Below are 20,896 nucleotides of genomic sequence, written 5' to 3'. Positions count from 1 at the left end.
CTTCACCTGCAAGAGTTGTATGGTGAGCACAACAGGAATGCTAGATCTGAGATATCTAGACAGCTATTCCACATAAGGATGTTAGAGGGACAGAATGTAGGAGATCATGTCCACAAGATGATTCAGCTTATTGAGTAGCTGGAACATCTTGATTTTCACATGGATTTCCAACTGTAGACGGATTTGATCCTTCAGTCCCTATCATAGTCATTTGGGAAATTTGTGATAAATTTTCATATAACTAAGCAAGAATGCACTCTCGCTGGCTTGCTTAGCATGCTGGTTATTGTCCAAAAGAATATGCCGGATAATAGAGAAAAAGAGGTGGCATTGGTTGCATCTTCTTCTTCTACTAGAAAGTCCAAGAAGAAGAAGGGTAATAAGAAAAAGAAACCTCAAGTTCTTGGACCTTCAAAGAAGATAGCCAAACAGAAGGGCAAGATTGAAGCGACAAAGGTAAAGGAAAGTGTTTCCATTGCCAGAAGGATGGGCACTGGAAGAGAAACTGCCTAGAGTATCTTGCTTCACTGAAGGACAAGAAAGATAAACCTTCAAAAGGTATATCTATATCTTGTTATTTAGATTCTGATGATGCTCATAGTTCATTTATAGGTTTTAGATACTGGTGCCAGTTCTCACATTACTTTTGATATGCAGGAACTAGCAAGTAGTAGCAGCTTGCAGACACGAGATGTTAGACTTCGGATTAGCAATGGCACAACAGTTGATGTTAGTAGTATGCCCTAGAGCATATCATTTAGTATGTATCTTGTACATATTTTATTAACAAAAGGCAATTTCACTTTTTCCTTTACATAATATATTTATGTGTAATAGAAAAGGTCTATTAATATTTTGTTAGAAATTCTATTCTTAAGTTGTTAAGAATATGAGTGACAGTATTTCTGGCACAAAATATCATAAATTGGTTCACAATCGAGGATAATTCACAATAAGGACATGACTTATCCAGAAAGATTGTAATCATGTTTGTTCCCAAGGTATTTATATGAGATACAAATAAGATGCAATGGTGAGTCTCATGCCATATAACAAATATGATAGGCACTCATACATGATAAGTAGGCCGAACCAGTGATGCATATGACAAGCGCATGGAGTTTACACTTGCCAATGCATTGTCATATATCATATCAGTGCATATAGCCTTTAGACCTGAGATAATACAATTATCTTATATATAGGTGATTTGAGTTTGATACTACTTTCATACTTGTACTGTGTATGGGTATATGGGCATGTGTTGGCTTCTACTAGTTATACATGGAGGTAGGTGTTGATCAAGATGGAATCTGTTACCCTGAGTAAATAGGGATAAAATCTTATGTTCATTTAATTGTTCTTGATATTTCAAGTTCCTAGCCAGGACAGACAGATTTAGTCAGAAAAGAGTTTTTGACAAGAAAATCTAATTAATCAAGAACTAAAATTAAAAGAGAACATAATATTCATAACAAATGGGGTTTGACATAAACCATGACTCCAGCTCAAATTGGGATTTTGTAACAGAGAGATTCTAGTTCATGGTAACATATGATTAAAGGTTCATTTAAGTTATTCCTTGTTACTGATTGGGTGGCCATGACACGCTATGCTAGGTGTCAACCATGATCTATGAGATGCCTAAAATGATTTAGAGAAATCATTTATGACAAGAAAGAGTTCTAATGATAAGAGTTAATATCATATCTCATTGCCAATTAGTGATGAGTCTAGTAAGTCACACACATACACCAAGTTAAATGTGATTTAATTGATTAATTAAAGAGTTTAATTGATTAATTAAATAGGTTTGGTTTGCAATAAGATTGCAAGGTCCCTAGCATGGCTTGAAACCAAATCTAGATTATTGGATGTATAGTATAAATTAAATTTATATTTAAAGTGTTTAAATATAAATTTAATTATGAGAAATTAATTAATGGAGATTATTCAATTTATATTTGATATAAATTGATTAGAAGAGAAGAAATAATGATTTTGGGTTGAGAACTCAAAATTATAACATAAGAGTAATTTGGTCATTTCACAGGGTGATATGTGGCACCATGAGATGGTGACACATGGCATCATATAAGCTTGCCATTTGTCTTCCTATTATGTAAGATGATTAAAGTCAAGATTAAGTCTAGCTTTGACACTTGGCTTAATGTGATTAAGTCAATTAAAAATAAGATGCAATGTGGTGATGACATGTGGCAAGGGTTTAAGTGATGACCTAATTATAAAAGGGAAAAGAAAGAAAATAAAACATTCTTCTTCTTTGTCTCAAAGGTGCCACCACTTTTAGAGTTCTCTCTCCTCTTCATCTTTTCTCATCAATTCAAAGAGAATTGCCCTTCTTTGAATTAAAATTGCTGGAAATTATTTCTAGTGTCCTATACACATCCATAACCTCTCTAAAGGCAAAAACCCAATTTATAATTGGTTGGCAAGGCTTGAGAAGAAAGATTGAGGGCTGCCCATTGGTGATCTTAGTGTGGACAAGCTAGAGGGATAACATTTGGGTTCCTAGGTGCTTCCTAAAGGTGCCAATCACATCCATATTACATCAAAGATGTTAGTGCTTTAACTTCTCTTTTAAACTAGGGTTTAAATGAATTAATTTGTTAATTCACAATCTTAAATAGAAAACATAGATCCTAATACATATTAAAAGTTTTTTAATATGCAATTGAGCATTGAAATTAATTAGGCACATAATGGATATGGCATGATGCATAAAACTCTAGAAGAAATTTTTTGAAATTCAATGCTCTAATGAACAAATCACTATGCTTCCGCTCCTTCAATTGGTATCAGAGCCACTATATTTGCCATTTAGATTGTTTAATATGAGATTTAATTGTGTGATTTGATCAAAAGTTGATTGATTAATTGCTGGTTGTACCAATAAATGTGGCAGCATGTGTGTAAGCACCATGGGTGCGCATGGTTTTGGGCCATTCAAAGTGTGCGAATGGTTTGGGCTTCATGATGCAATTGTTGTATGACTTAAGGCCCATAATTAGGCTCATGATTAAGCCCACATTTAATTAAATTGTTTAATTAAGAATTTTAATCAAAAAATTAAATTTTGATTCAATTGTTTGAATGAGATTCAAATTTAAATTTTTAAATTTGTTTGAATGAGATTCAAATCTTAATTTTTAAATTTGTTTGAATGAGATTTAAATCTGAATTTTTAAATTTGTTTGCTTGAGATTCAATTCTGAATTTTTAAATTTGTTTGAATGGGATTCAAATCTGAATTTTTTAGTTGAATATGAGATATTCAATTTAATTTTAGTATGTATGTTTTATTTAATTGTTAAATGGTAATATGCATGATGGATGATCATGGATAATAAAAGACCAATGTGATTGGATTTATTTCTTTTATTTTTCTTTGGGTTGTAAATAATTAATTTTATTTTTGGTGGTATGTATTATAAGTGTTGTAATAATTTGGTTTGTAATTTCATTTATTTAAGGACTTTAAAGTCCATGTTCTTGTAAATTCACCTTGGTATGCCAAGGATTACAATGTAATTAGATTGCAAGAAGATCAAGGAGGTTAAGAGCATTGGTGGGACCAGTGGGAGGAATTCAAGATCAAGTGTTGATTATATACTTCTTCAGCAACTCTTGTAAAATGAATGAATGAAATGCACCTAGGAATGCCCTGATTCAATTCTTGGTGGCTCAGAATTGAATCCCTTAGAAAGTTCATGATTATACCATATATATTGTTTATCCATATATGCATGAGATGTATGGGAATATATGCAAGTATATGATATATACATGCTAATTAGATAATGTGCAAAGTGAGACTATAATAGTAATTAAGCCAACCACTAAATCTTCCAAACAAATGATTAAGTTGGAAATGGTATAATTAAGGTAATTATATCATGGGCCCTCCATTGAGGCAATTATTTTAAGAAATTTTAAATACTTGTATATGATGCAATTAATTTGAGAGATTTTCTTAAGAATAATTATTAAGCATGAGATAATGTAAATATGTAAATGGTTTTGTGGCCAATAATGGATATGCCTAAGGACATTAAAATTATTTGCATATTTACTAGCTCAATGGGATCAACTTAACTAATGCAAGATAAGTTAATAATGGATGTGCTTGAGATTTTGAGCATTAAGGGCTAAGTAAAAGGATTGAACCTCACATGAGATGTGATGGGCAAGGAGTTGCTCACTTATAGTTTATTATAATTCTAATAATGGATGTGCCTGAGGATGATCAATAAAACTATAAGAATTCAATCACCCACTAGAAATCCATCCAACTAGGATTTTCGTTTCCTACTTTAGAAGTGTAGGATTTGCTAAGTTAGTGGGAGGACCAATTTGATTAAAAGACCATAATCATTTTGTTTAATTACATGATACATTTACTAATTAATCTAGTTATTTTATACAGTTATTCTTCTGATAATAATGAGCACTCAACAACCATCACCATCCAATATCCTTGTGAGCATACTTGATCACAATAGGTTGACGGGACCTAATCTTTCAGATTGGCTAAGAAATTTAAAACTTGTCCTGAACCTAGAACGTATTGGATATGTTTTAGACCCAAATGTTCCTGGTCCCTTACCTCCAGAGGCCACTCAAGAGGAATATGACACTTTGGACAAGTGGAAGAAGCATGATATGAGAGCCAAGTGTTACATGCTTACTTCTATGAGTAATGAGTTGCAAAAGCAGCATGAGAACATGCAAAGTGCAAGTAAGATCCTCCTCCACCTACAAGAGTTGTATGGTGAGCATAGCAGGAATGCTAGGTATGAGATATCTAGACAGCTATTTCGAATGAGGATGTCTGAGGGACAGAATGTTAGGGATCATTCCCACAAGATGATTCAGCTTATAGAGCAGCTGGAACATCTTAACTTTAACATGGATTTCCAATTGCAGACGGATTTGATCCTTCCGTCCCTACCTGAGTCATTTGGGAATTTTGTGATAAATTTCCATATGACTATGCAGGAATACATCTTGGATGGTTTACTTAACATGCTTGTTATTGCCCAAAAAAATATACCGGGCAATAGAGGAAAAGAGGTAACTTTGATTGCATCTTCTTCTGTTGGAAAGTCCAACAAGAATAAGGGCAATAAGAAAAAGAAACCTTAAGTTCTAGGACCTTCTAAGAAGACAGCCAAATATAAAGGGAAGACCAAAGCTGATGGAGGCAGAGAAAAGTGTTTCCACTGCCAGAAGGATGGGCACTGGAAAAGGTACTGCCCAGAGTATCTTGCTTCTTTGAAGGACAAGAAGAATACACCTTCAGAAGGTATGTCTATATCTTGTTATTTAGATGTTGATGATGCTCATAGTTCATCTATAGCTTGGGTTTTAGATGCTGTTGCCAGTTCTCACATTTCTTATGATATGCAGGAACTAGTAAACAGTAGCAGCTTGCATGCTCGAGATATTAGACTCCGGATTGGCGATGGCTCAACTGTTGAAGCTTTAACCATAGGATCTAAATCTTTTTACATGTGTGGACATGTTTTGTGTTTGAATAATATTTTGTATGTGCCTGATGCTTTTAAGAACATCATTTCTATATCTAGTTCGACTAGAAATGACTATGAATTTCAGTTCACAGATGATGTTTGCAATATTTATTTTGAAAATAAATATGTTGGCTCAAGATATATACATGATAGTCTTTATTATTTGGATAATAATGATAAACACAAAATGAATGCAAGTAATCTAAAAGAATGCAATACCATGGTGAAAATCAACTCAAGTTTAAAATATATTTGGCACTTAAGATTAGGTCATGTTGCAAAAGATAGGATTGCAAAACTGGAGAAAATGGGGATTTTATCCTCATTGGGTTCTGAACCTACTCCAACTTGTGAATCCTGCCTTCAGATCACCCTTTATTGGACAAGGACTAAGAGCTAAAAATATTTTGGAGCTAATACATAGTGATGCATGTGGTCCATTTAAGTAAATTGGTAGAGGCGGTTTTCATTACTTTATTACCTTTACTGATGATAAGTCAAGGTTTGGGTATTTGTATTTGATGAAATACAAACTTAAATCCTTTGAATAGTTCAAAGAATTTAAATCTGAAGTAGAAAATCAAGTAGGAAAAGGTATTAAAGCTCTTCGATTAGATCGTGGATGTGAATACTTGAGTACTGAATTTGATGAATACTTGAAAGAGCATGGCATTGTTTCCCACCTGACTTTTCCAGGAATGCCATAGTTGAATGGTGTATCTGAAAGGAGAAATCGTACCCTATTAGATATGGTACGTAGTATGATGAGTTATACTGATATGCCAATCTCCTTTTGGGAATTTGCATTAGAATCAGCTTTGCATATTCTGAATAGGATTCCATCAAAATAAGTTTCTTCCATACGTTATGAGATATGGCATGGAAGAAAACCAAGTCTTAAGCATGTTAAGATTTGGGATTGTCCAGCTTATATCAAAAAGCTGAACACTGATAAATTGGAAACCAGATCAGAAAAGGGTCGATTTGTTGGATATCCAAAGGAGAGTTTTGGATATTATTTTTATTTGCCTACATCACAAAAGGTTGTGGTAAGCAGAGATGCCACTTTTCTTGAACAATAGTTTATTCAAGAAGGAGGCAAAGGAAGGCAAATAGAGTTAGAATTGGAGAATTCTGACCAACCAACAGATCAAATGGATTAAGATCCATCTAGTCAACCTACACCTATTGATGAAACATCTATAATAATTCCTCGCAGATCAACCAGGATATCTCACCCACCAGTGAGATATGGTTTCCTTCATGAAGATGAACAAGAGTTGTTTACTCATGAAGAAGTAGATCATGGAGATGATCCACTTTCCTATGAAGAACCTATATCAGATATAGACTCTTCAAAATGGATTGAAGCTATGAAATCTGAAATTGATTCCATGTATAAGAATCAAGTTTGGGACCTTGTTGACCCACCTGAAGGTATTGTACCTATAGGGAATAAATGGGTTTTCAAGAAGAAAATTGGTTCTGATGGAAAGGTAGAGACCTATAAAGCAAGGCTAGTAGTGAAAGGGTTTCGCTAAAGACAAAGAATCGACTATGAGGAGACTTTCTCACCTGTTGCCATGCTTAAATCAATTAGGATTCTATTAGCAATAGCTGCATACTATTATTATGAGATTTGACAGATGGATGTCAAAACAGCTTTCCTCAATGGATACATTGAAGAAAACATTTTCATGGAACAACCTAGGGGTTTTGAATCCCAAGATGGTTCCAAGGTATGCAAGCTAAAGCGATCCATTTATGGATTGAAACAAGCTTCGAGGAGTTAGAACATCCGTTTTGATGAATCCATTAAGTCATTTAGTTTTATCAAAAATGTGGATGAACCATGTGTCTGTAAGAAGGTTAGTGATAGTGCTATCACTTTCCTTGTCTTATATGAGGATGATATTCTCTTGATAGGTAAGGACATAGGTATGTTAACAACTGTAAAGGTATGTTTGTCAAATACATTCTCCATGAAAGACTTAAGGGAGGTAATCTATATTCTTGGAATTCTCATCTATAGAGATAGAGCAAAAAGAATAATTGGTTTATCCCAAAGTCTATACTTAGAAAAGGTGTTAAAGAGGTTTAGCATGCTTGATTCCAAGAGAGGATTGTTACCAGTGAGACATGGTATCCCCCTTTCTAAAGAGATGTCTCCAAAGACACCTGAAGAAAGAGATAAAATGGCCAGGATTTCATATGGTTCGGCTATTGAAAGTTTGATGTATGCAATAATATGTACTAGGCCGGATATTGCACATGCTGTTAGTTTGACTAGCAGGTTTCAATCCAATCCAGGTTTGGAATACTGGATAGCTGTTAAGAATATCCTTAAGTACTTAAGAAAAACTAAGGATTTATTCTTGATTTATGGAAGTGGTGACTTGCAATTGGATGGTTATACTGATTCTGATTTCCAATCAAATATCGATAATAGAAAGTCTACCTTTGGGTTTGTGTTCATTTGTAATGGAGGTGCAGTTGGTTGAAAGAGTTCCAAATAGAGTATGACTGCTGATTCCACTATAGAGGCTGAGTATATTACTGCATCAGATGCTGCAAAAGAGGCTGTTTGGATAAAGAAGTTTGTAACAGAACTTGCAGTAGTTCGTTCTATTGAGCCAGCAGTTCCACTCTACTGTGACAACAATGGAGTAGTCATATAGGCTAAGGAACCCCGGTCTCATTAGAAATTCAAATACATAGAAAGGCGCAACCACATTATCAGAAAAATAATTGGGCGAGGCAATGTAGCCATGCAGAAAATAGCATCAGCTGAAAATCTAGCTGATCCATTCATGAAGCCTATGTCACTAGCTAAGTTAGATAGACATCTTGAGAAGATGGGTCTAAGATATTGTAATGAATGGCTCTAGTGCTAGTGGGAGATTATTAGTAGCATGCCTTAGAGCATATCATTTAGTATGTATCTTGTACATATTTTATTAATAAAAGGCAATTTCACTTTTCCGTTTACATAATATATTTATGTGTAATAGAAAAAGTCCATTGATATTTTATTAGAAATTCTATTCTTAAGTTGTTAAGAATATTAGTGACTGTATTTCTAGCACAAAGTATCATAAATTGGTTCACAATTAAGGATACTTCACAATAAGGACATGATTTATCCAGAGAGATTGTAATCATGTTTGTTCACAAGGTATTTATATGAGACATGAATAAGAAGGAATGGTGAGTCTCATGCCATATAATAAACAAGATAGTCACTTATACATGATAAGTAGGCCGAACCAGTGATGCATATGACAAGCACATAGAGTTTATTCTTGTCAATACATTGTCATATATCATATTAGTGCATATAATCTTTAGACCTGAGATAACACAGTTATCTTGTATATAGGTGGTTTGAGTTTGAAACTGCTTTCATACTTGTACTGTGTATGGGTATATGGGCATGTGTTGGCTCCTACTAGTTATATATGGAGATAGGTGTTGATTAAGATAGAATCTATTACCCTAAGTAAATAGGGATAAAATCTTATGTTCATTTAATTATTCTTGATTTTTCAATTCCTGGCCAGGGCAGATAGATTTAGTCAGAAAAGAGTTTCTGACAAGAAAATCTAATTAATCAAGAACTAGAATTAAAAGAGAACATAATATTCATAGCAAATGGGGTTTGACATAAACCATGACTCCAGCTCGAATCGGGATTTTGTAACAGAGAGATTCTAGTGCATGATAACATATGATTAAAGGTTCATTTAAGGTATTCCTTGTTACTAATTGGGTGGCACGCTATGCTAGGTGTCAACCATGGTCTACGAGATGCCTAAAATGATTTAGAGAAATCATTTATGGTAAGAAAGAGTTCTGATGATATTAAGAGTTAATGTCATATCTCATTGCCAATTAGTGATGAGCCTAGTAAGTCATACACGCACACAAGTTAATCATCAAGTAAAATGTGATTTAATTGATTAATTAAATAGGTTTGGTTTGCAATAAGATTGCAAGGTCCCTAGAATGGCTTGAAATCAAATCTAGGTTATTAGATGTATAGTATAAATTAAATTTATATTTAAAGTGTTTAAATATGAATTTAATTATGAGAAATTAATTAATGGAGATTAATTAATTTATATTTGATATAAATTGATTAGAAGAAGAGAAATAATGATTTTGGGTTGAGAACTCAAAATTACAACATAAGGGTAATTTGGTCATTTCACAGGGTGACATGTGGCACCATGGATGGTGACACATGGCATCATATAAGTTTGCCATTTGTCTTCCTATTATGTAAGATAATCAAAGTCAAGATTAAGTCTAGCTTTGACAATTGGCTTAATGTGATTAAGTCGATTAAAAATAAGATGCAATGTGGTGATGACATGTGGCAAGGGTTTAAGTGATGTCCTAATTATAAAAGGAAAAAGAAAGAAAAAGAAAACACTCTTCTTCTTTGTCTCAAATGTGCCGCCAATTTTAGAGCTCTCTCTCCTCTTCATCTTTTGTCATTAATTCAAAGAGAATTGCCCAAATTTTTTTGAATTGAAATTGCTAGAAATTATTTCTAGTGTCCTATACACATCCACAACCTCTCTAAAGGCAAAAACCCAATTTATAATTGGTTGGTAAGGCTTGAGAAGCAAGATTGGGGGCTGCCCATTGGTGATCTTGGTGTGGACAAGCTAGAGGGACAACATTTGGGGTCCTAGGTGCTTCCTAAAGGTGCCAAACACATCCATATTGTATCAAAGAAGTTAGTGCTCTAACTTTTCTTTTAAACTAGGGTTTAAATGAATTAATTTGTTAATTCACAATCTAGAATGGCAAACATAGATCCTAATACATATTAAAAGTGTTTAAATATGCAATTGAGCATTGAAATTAATTAGGCACATAATGGATGTGGCACGATGCATGAAACCCTATAAGAAATTTTTTGAAATTCAATGCTCTAATGAACAAATCACTATGCTTCCGCTCCTTCAGTTGAAGCTTTAGCAATAGGATCTAAATCTTTATACATGTATGGATATGTTTTGTATTTAAATAATATTTTGTATGTAACTGATGCTTTTAAGAACATCATTTCTGTATCTAGTTTGACTAGAAATGGTTATGAATTTCAGTTCACAAATGATATTTGTAATATTTATTTTAGAAATGAATATGTTAGCTCGAGTTATATGCATGATGGACTTTATTATTTGGATAATAATGTTAAATACAAATCTAATGCAAGTAATCTAAAAGAATGTAATCAACTTAAGTTCAAAACATCATGGGCACTTAAGATTAGGTCATATTGCAAAAAATAGGATTGCAAAGCTGGAGAAAATGGGGATTTTATCCTCATTGGGTTCTGAACCTACTCCAACTTTTGAATCCTACATTTAAGGCAAAATGACAAGATCACCTTTTGTTGGACAAGGGTTAAGAGTTGAAAATATTTTAAAACTAATACATAGTGATGTATGTGGTCCATTTAAGGATGGTTAGAGGCGGTTTTCATTATTTTATTACCTTTGCTGATAATAAATCAAGGTTTGGGTATTTGTATTTGATGAAATACAAACATAAATCCTTTGAAAAGTTCAAAGAATTTAAATCTGAAGTAGAAAATCAAATAGGAAAAAGTATTAAAACTCTTCAATCAGATTGTGGAGGTGAATACTTAAGTACTGAATTTGATGAATACTTAAAAGAGCATGGCATTATCTCCCAACTGACTCTTCCAAGAATGCCACAATTAAATGGTGTATCTGAAAGGAGAAATCGTACCCTATTAGATATGGTACGTAGTATGATGAGCTATACTGACATGCCAATCTCCTTTTGGGGATTTGCACTAGAATCAGCGTTGCATATTCTAAATAAGATTCCATCAAAGTTGGTCTCTTCCGCACCTTATGAGATATGGCATGGAAGAAAAAAAGTCTTAAACATATTAAGATTTGGGGTTATCCAGCTTAAATTAAAAAGCTGAAGACTGATAAACTAGAAACCAAATCAGAAAGGGGTTGATTTATTGGATATCCAAAAGAAAGTTTTGGATATTATTTTTATTTGCCTATATCACAAAAGGTTGTGGTAAGTAGATTGATAAGAACATAATTTATTAATTTTACTCCCATCACATTTAATGTTTCTAGTGTGTTTTTATGCATAACTCAGTTGATTAAAGTATATTTATCATTTAGGCATATTTTTAGATAGTTGTTGGAATAATTGTGTTAAATGGAGAAATTTTTAGCATTTAACCTTTGCTATATTTTTTAGGTGTTTCTAAAGTTGTGGGTCTCCAAATTGAGTGCTGTTTAATCCATTGAAAAGCTAAGATAGAGCACTACAAATGATAAAGAGAGACCAAAGCCCAAATCAGTCTCCAAGGCTGACAAAATGAGCTATGGATCTATTGCAAAAGCCCAGACTTGATGAGTTATGACCAGTTTCAGTATTTATTTTGTATCTAGAGTTCCAAATGTCCAAATGTAGCAAGCCCAAGCCCAATTGAACCTTAAGAGCCACCTTTACAACTTCTATGAAGGGCTAGAAGCGACATGAGGCCATTTAATTGTCAAAAACGGCAATGAAGTCATTATTATGGGCTGGACACTTTATCAGAATCAGTCTCAATTTTTAGGCCATAACTTGGGCTGTAGACCTTGGATTTGGGCAAACGAGTACCCATTGGAAAGCTAAGAAATAGGGCTACAACTTTCCTGAAGAGGGAAGAGACAGATTTGAAAGGGAAGTGGCTGAAAAACGGCCTTGATTGCAGAGACGTGAGTGCAGGCTGAAAATCTATCGTTTGAATTTCAAAACTTTTCCTAGTTTGGTTCCTATCTTTGGGATTAGGTTTTTTATTATAAAGGCATCTTTGGGCAGCAGTCGAAAACACATCCAACCAGACCTTCAAACACCATAAAAGACCTTCATTCTCCATTCTCTTTTTATATTTCTTCTTTATTTTTCTTTAATTTTCTGTAAGCCATGAACATGAGTGGCTAAGTTCTTAATTCAATTCAAGGGATTCAAGTTCTTTTGCTTGATTTGTGAGACCAGGTTTTTAATTTAATTTTTGTCTTTTTGAATATCTATTATTTTCTGATTTTATTGTCTTTGATCTATTGAATGATTTGCTAAAAATGCCTATTAGTTAATTGTTTGATGTGATCAATTACTAGTTCATCTTCATAATCCGTAATTATTGTATAAGATTGAACGTGAGTAGCAATTAGGTTTTATTGATTATGATCCAAGTTTTTGATAATAACCTAAGGAAACAATAGGGTGAATTAAATGATTTATGTTTTATAAATTATTGTTCAGCTTAACTACTTCCTTTTCTTAAAGCAGTTATTAATTTGAGGAGGATTGTTTAATACTAATTCAATTAATAATTAGAGTCAATAAGAGTGCTAGACTCGAATTGATGAGTATAGGAAAGTTAGGGGTTTACCTCAATGTTTGGTAAATCTACGTTATGCATTTAGTAAGAGATAATTGTATTTCTTTTGTCTATGATTGAATCAATGCATTGGAATGAGAGTTACCTTGGGCTGAAGTTTGTTTAAATTGAGAGTTTCATATTTAGTTCTTTAATTTCTGATTTCTTTTGATTTAGTGTTACAAACCTCCCCAAACTTTGTTTCTTTCTTTTTCCATTACACAAGTGCACGAATTTTTAATAATTCAGTCTCTAGGGTTCGACTTGGATTTACCACTTACTGTAGAAAATATTTTATAAACTGATAATTTCAGTTAATTTAATTTCTGATGGAATCGACAGCCATCAAGAAATTTAGCACCGTTGCCGGGGACTGAAGTTCATTGGATTTTGTATTTTTAGTATTAGGATATTCTGTTATTAATTTTGTTTGTGAAGTGTTGCTATTTTCAGGTTTTCGGAAAAAATTATGGTGTTACTATTCATCAACAGATTTTTTGTTGAAATTGGAGGGCGGCCCATACTTGTTTTGAATGAAATGACGTTTGATCAAGACCGATGAATCCTTTGGATTCGTTGGGCCCACTCTCTTGAGGCCAAATTCCATCATTGTCTAGGGTTTTAAGGCATTTTTCTATTTTTACTTTGATTTCTTCTTGTATATGATAAGAACTTCTCAATTTGGTGAGTTAATCTTTGATCTAGAAGTAGAAAAAATAGCTAAACAATTGAGAAAATTGGCTAAGCAAGCTAGGCAGATTCCGAGTACATCTGAAAGAGTCCAATCTCCAAGGGAATTAAGTTCGAATTCGGATTTAGATTCAAATTCTGAAAATGAAACCATGGCTACTAGAACTTTGAAAAAGTTGGCTGCTCCTGATCTAAACCAACAACCTTTGTGTATTCAATACCCTGCTTTAAATGTTGCTTTTTAGTTAAAATCTGGACTAATCCATTTGCTGCCTAAATTTCATGGTCTTGCAGGTGAGGATCCACATAAGCATTTGACGGAATTTCATGTTGTGTTTTCCAGCATGAATCCTCAAGGAGTTTCCGAGGACCAGATTAAACTTTGAGAAATTCCTTTCTCCTTGGAAGGCGCAGCTAAGGATTGGTTGTATTACCTTCCTTCTAGAACTGTGAACTCAAAGAATGGGATGAAGCAAATATTTCTGGAGAAGTATTTTCCTGCTTCCCGTGCTACCAACATAAGAAAAGAAATTTGTGGTATCCGACAGTACAATGGAGAGAGTTTGTATGAGTATTGGGAGCGATTTAAGGAGCTTTTGATTCAATATTTCTATAAGGGACTTCTACCAATAGACCGCAGTATGATAGATGCTGCTAGTGGAGGAGCTTTGGTTAATAAGACAGCAGATGAGGCAAGGAGGCTGATTGCTAACATGGCAGTAAACTCTCAATAGTTTGAAATGAGAATGGATCACACACCTAAGAAGGTTAATGAGGTAAGTACATCTAACCTTGAGAAACAAATTTCTGATTTAACTTCTTTAGTGAGGCAGTTAGCTGTAGGGAAAATGCAAACTATTAAGGTATGTGGGATTTGTTCGAGTTCGGGTCATGCTACTGACATGTGTACTGCATTACAAGAGGATGAATCAATGCAACATGTTAATGCAGTAGGAAATTATGGACAGCCACAATTCAGGTATGATCCCTTTTCTAGTACTTATAATCTAGGATGGCGAGATCATCCCAATTTAAGTTATGGGAATCAATCGGTGCAAAACTAATATCAGCAGCAGAGACAAGTGAATCTACCACCTCCGCCTCCCTCAAACCAAGGTATGTCACTTTATGAAATTATTAATGCTTTGGCTAACAATACACAATAGTTTCAACAGGACACCAGAAATAGCATTCAAAACATAAAGAGGCATATTGGTCAGTTAGCCTCATCTGTGAGTAAGCTGAAAGCTCAAGGTTTTGGAAAGCTTCCATCACAAACAGTCACGAATCCCAGAGAAAATGCGAGTGCTATAATGTTGTGAAGTGGGAAAGAAGTTGATAACCAGACTCCACATGAGCCAATGAAAAAGAAGAAGCAAGGAGCAAAAGAGTCTGAAGTTCCTGAAGTTGAGGTAAATACTGAACCTAAACTGAATAAGGTTAATAATTATATTCTTCCTCTATTCCCCTGCAGGTTGGCTAAGACTAAGAAAGAAGAACAAGAGAAAGAAATTTTGGAGATTTTCAGAAAGGTAAAGGTTAATATACCTTGATGTGATCAAACAAGTTCCCAGGTATGCCAAATTCCTTAAGGAACTATGCACTACAAAGTGCAAGTTGAGAAATAATGAGAAGATCTGTGTGGGGGAAAATGTGTCAGCATTAATTCAACGGAAATTACCCCATAAGTGTAAGGATCCAAGTTCGTTTTCTATTCCCTGCAAAATAGGTGATTCTAGATTTGAAGGTGCAATGGCAGATTTAGGAGCATCTATTAATGTTATGTCAAATTTAGTTTTTTAAACTTTAAATTTGGGTCTTTTGAAAGAAACCAGTGTCATTATTCAGTTAGCTGATCGTTCTAATGCTTACCCATTGCGAGTAGTTGAGGATGTGTTGGTGCAGGTTGGAGAATTGATTTTTCCCGCAGATTTTCACATTCTGGATATGGAGGATAGTGCTCTCACATCAACGTCAGCTTTGATTTTGTTTGGAAGACCTTTCCTAAAAACTGCCAAAACAAAAATTGATGTGGATGAGTGTACCTTAACTATGGAGTTTGATGGAGAGACTGTCAAATTTAATATCTTTGATGCCATGAAATATCCTACTGATAATCATTCTGTCTTTTCTATTGATGTTGTTGATACATTTGTGTAGGATATTTTTGAGTTAAGCATGGAGGATGAGTTAGAAAGAAAATCACAATTGCATGAATTAGAGGAAATTCGCCTTAAGGCTTATGAGAATTCTAGGATCTATAAAGAAAAGACAAAGGCATTCCATGACAAACTAAGGAAGCAGTTTGTAATTGGACAAAAAGTTTTACTGTATAATTCCATATTGAAGCTGATGCCTGGTAAGTTGTGTTCTCGTTGGATTGGACCCTTTGTTGTTACTAATGTGTTTCCTTATAGTGCAGTTGAAATTCAAAGTTTGGGAACTAACAAAGTGTTCAAGGTCAATGATCATGAACTCAAGCCATTTTATGAGGGGTTTTAGGAGCATTTAGTGGATTAAGGAGCTTTGCCATGTCGAGCTAATGATGAAAAACAAAAGCGCTTCTCGGGAGGCAACCCATGGGTGGCTTGTTAGCCACAATCAGATTTGTTTGCTTTCCCTTATCTTATTTTATTTTCTAGCATTCTTTTTTCCTTTTCTTTTGCATTTGGGCTTTACATTGGGGATAATGTAAGTTTTAAGTGTGGGGAAGGAAAAATTTGTTGCTGTAATTTAAAAAAAAATAAAAAATAAAAAAATAAATCGTTCTCATAAGCTTGATTCATGATTCTATATTAACTCTCGGAGAGAAGTGCTTTGTCCTTGAAATGACTTTTCTACTTTAAGTTGAATTTTTTAGATTTTAGGCAAGGTAATAGTAACTTTAATGATGGATTTTCCCTCTTCTCCATACCACAGAGCAATTTTTTTTTCCTGCATAAATCATTTAGGCTTGATTTAATGGTGAAATAATTCGTTATGTGTGCTTTAAACTAGTGTCATGCATATTTCAAAACTTTGTTTAATCTATCAGGGCACTTTATAATATGTAAAAGCCTAAACTTGAAAATTGCTCTGCTATTTAGTTAAGCAAAGTAACTAGGGGTTTTCATGAACCCCATGTCGATTCTCAGGCCAAAAGCTAGCAAGCATATGAGCAAGGTACTTTTCTGAAGGTGACGGTTAAAATAAAAAAAAAAGTAATTGTGAAGAGAGAGAAGTATCAATTTCAAATAAATAAAAAAAAGCCCATTTCTGTCACACCCTACCCCTCTGTAAGGCATAACATGATCCCATAGTATACCTAATGAATTACCAACTTCGTCTACTAATAACTCATTAAATACACTATAAGGGATTTTAAAACTTTTCTTACTTCTTTTTATAGTGGTGAGCACTATTTACAGGTGTTAAAAAATTTTTTTGAACTTAAGTGAAAGAGATAACACATTTGAATTATTAGGAATTTCTGTAAAAATTTTGGCAGAGTACCATCTGTATTTTGAACAAAACAGTTCTTTAGAAAACCTGTAAAAAACACTTCAAATAGATTTCCCAATCTCGACTCCAACAGTTAAACAACACAACATTTTTCTCAAGTCAAATCCACAATAATTTTTCAAAGACTAAGATAAAAGAAATATAATACAAATTTTACGAGTCAAAATAACTCATACTTTACTTTACAACTTCAATGTACAATTTTAATTTACAACTGCTCAAAATCAAGAACAGTATATACATACAGTGAACATACATGACAGTACAAAATGCAAAATGTGGTATACTCAATTTACCCGATGATCTCTCGCTGAATGTACTAGCAGCCTAGTCTGCTGCCCTATCAATCTGTCTACTTGCGACAGCAATAAAAAGCTATCGCTGAGATAATGTCTCAGTGGTGCACAACATTAACCAAATACAACTTTAAATCACAATTCATAAATCATATAAATGATGGATACATAAAACCATAGTTAAATTCGAGACAATGAATGTCATAAGGAATTTAATACAATATCACAGTAAATCTCAGTAATCAAAACGTAGTTAAATTCAAAAGACAGTGAATGTCAATAAGAATTTAAACTCCATTTCACAATATCACAATAAATCTCAATAGTCAAAACATGGTTAAATTCAAAAAACAGTGAATGTCAATAAGAATTTAAATTCCATTTCACAAATTATCAAATCGCATAATAACACAATTTAGTCGAATAATTTAAGAATACAGTGTTGCCAATTGATTCACAACTTAAGCCATGACACAAAAATTTCCGATCAATGTCGCGTTGTACACCACGACAAAGCAATCACAACCCCACTAATCAAAATCAATGAGGAAGGGAGCTAGCTATATAATGAGTACTCATCCGATCACCTCAACTGGTAAACCAGAGAGGGAGAAAAATAAACGATCACGACTCCATAAATGGAGAAGAAAAATAAACGATCACAACCCCATAAATGGAGAAGGAATGATACGATACTGTCATGCTAAGTGTGAACACAAAATCAATTCCAAACATTTTATTCAAATGGTTCGTGAGAATCCAATAAATTTCAAAAGTCATAATTTCATTCACAAAATGGCAACACAATTCATAATTAACTTCAATTTTCACAAAACACACTAAATCAATTTTTCCACAGTTTCAAACCATTTACAATGCTTTTCAAGCAATAAATATCCATCAATATCATTCAAACAATTTCTCACAATTTCAAACCATTTACAGTGCTTTTCAAGCGATAAATATCCATTCAAACATATTTCCACAATTTAAAACAATAATGTACAAATAGTCATAATTCATTTCAATTGAAAACTTCAAAAGAAATAGTTGTTGTGCACAAACACAATTTAAAACAATAACATACAATTAATCATATGAAATATTATTCAGAGCAAAATCAGTTGAAAACTAGTTGTGCACAAACACAATTTAAAACAATAACATACAAATAATCATAATTTATTTCAATTGAAAAATTTAAAAGAAATAACTATTGTGCACAAACATAATTTAAAACAATAACAAATAATCATAATTTATTTCAATTGAAAATTTCAAAAGAAATACTTATTGTGCACAAACATAATTTAAAACAATAACAAATAATCATAATTTATTTCAATTCAAAATTTCAAAAGAAATACTTATTGTGCACAAACCTCTGATAACTGTCTCCTGGTCTTGACTCAGTGTTTCCTTCCCTTTCCCTGAGTCTTTGCTAACTGAGAAACACAATTTGAAGTGTTTCAGTACTTAATTAAACTGTCTCTAACGATAATGCTTAATAAGTAATTCACTGAATGTTATTATTTGCTTAATCAACCTAATATATCGACCCTCGATGCGTTTTAGGTAAATTAGGCTTTAGTGTTACTAATATGTCACATTCGATAGTCTTTTAGGGTTGGTACATGTTACCAATTTCAGTTTCGTGTATACTGCATTTTCTTGCAATTTGCTGGATTCCGGGATATTAGTTTGACCTAGCCGGACGACCTAGTTTCCTCGGTTTTCGAGTTTTGGTCAAAACTACAAACTTATAGATCTATGTCTTATTGCATGCGAGGCAAAATTTCAGGTCATTCTGAGTTATGTAGACCAAGTTATGGTCATTTTACAATTGCTGGTCAAATTGCACCAAAATTGGTCATTTTAGGTCACTTTAGGTCATTTTATGTTCGGCCAGTTTTTGGACCCGAACTTGTGCAAGCTGTTTGACTTGCTTATGGTCATTTCTGGGCTTTGGTGTCTTCATAAGACTTGTAGATATGGGTCTTAACTATTCATGATTAAAATTTCAGGTCAATTAGACCAGCTTTGAGTGAGTTATGGCCTAAACACTAAATGCTGCCCAAATGGTAAATTTTCAGACCTCAATTGCACTAATCTGGATTTGGTCACTTTTCAAGTTACCTTACAAGTAGAATTTTGGTAAGCTTCCTTCATGAAAGTTGGCACATTTTGTGCCTAGTTTCACTTCCAATTGGTCTCATACCAATTGGAGTCACACAATTCCATTTAGAGCCTAAAATACACTGTTTTTACTAACACACTTTGCATTGCAAATTTTTGCAATTCTAATAGACATTATGCACTTTATACTTAGGTCAATTGTCCAATATCAATATACTACAACCAATATCCAGCCACAATATATGTGATCAAATATCCAGCAATTAAATCAATGTCCAAATACAAATTCAACTCAAGTAACTCAAGTAATTCTCCATCACACTCAATTGATCAAATCCATGTCTAACAACAATTTAATTGCTCAAACTTAATCCAACTAACCAAGATCAATAACATACATCTCATTGTTCTTAAATCAACATTAAATATACATGAATTTAAGGCCTTCCTAAGCACATCAAGGCTGCCCAATTTACACATATACTTCAATCTCCCATTTTGACTTCCTAACCTCATTTTCAATGCACAATTCACACATACACATGGTAATTAAGCTCTTTTACATTTAAGCACTTTAATCCCCACTAATTCTCATCAATTAACATCAATTAAAAGTGAGAATAATCTGCTCACCTTTCCTTTCCATGGCTGCCAAAAGTTACACCCAATAATTATTCAAGTAATTCTTTCAATTTTTCAACCAAAATACTACCCACAACCTCAACACAAGTTTTAATTAGGCAAGGGAAGAAAATGGACACTTACCTCTTGTTGGAGCTTGCTAAAACCTCACCAATCGTGCTTCTTTTTGCTGCCATAACACTTCCCAAGCTGTGTAGACTAAATTTAATGAAGGAAATCATGTGGAAAATGGCTTGAAAATGGATGCATGGAGCTTGGTTAAGGGACATCAATGGAGGTTTCTATGGGAGAGCAATACGGCTAATGAAAAAAATGAAGAAGAAGATTCAGTTTGTGCTGTCCAAAGGTGGCTTTATATGGCCACTAAATGTCCCACGTGGTGCTCCATTAAGTTAATTAAAAATTGGTTTAATTTAAGATTTCTTTTAATTGCACTTTTGCCCTCAACTTTCCTTAAATTACATTTTATCTTCAATTTCATTTTTCATTAAATTTTCAAAATGTAATACCACTTATTTTTCATGGAAATTTAGGTCAAAAGTCCACTCTAGGTGTCAAATGATCAAAATTCCCCTTTTCGGTTTGCATTTCAAATTTTTCGGTAACACCGTTTTTTGTCGTTTTCTCGATTTCCCATTTTT

The 20,896-nt window shown here is 33.5% G+C and overlaps 1 pseudogene; it reads right to left on the bottom strand.

Annotated features, from left to right (window-relative positions):
• Positions 1-14,195: 14,195 nt before the first annotated feature.
• LOC131181886 (small nucleolar RNA R71) lies at positions 14,196-14,294 on the bottom strand (annotated as a pseudogene).
• Between the last annotated feature and the right edge of the window lie 6,602 nt (positions 14,295-20,896).

This window comes from Hevea brasiliensis, chromosome 7, assembly GCF_030052815.1.
Source record: "Hevea brasiliensis isolate MT/VB/25A 57/8 chromosome 7, ASM3005281v1, whole genome shotgun sequence".
Taxonomy (NCBI): Eukaryota; Viridiplantae; Streptophyta; class Magnoliopsida; order Malpighiales; family Euphorbiaceae; genus Hevea; species Hevea brasiliensis.
This window is presented reverse-complemented; position numbering and strand designations above follow the sequence as displayed.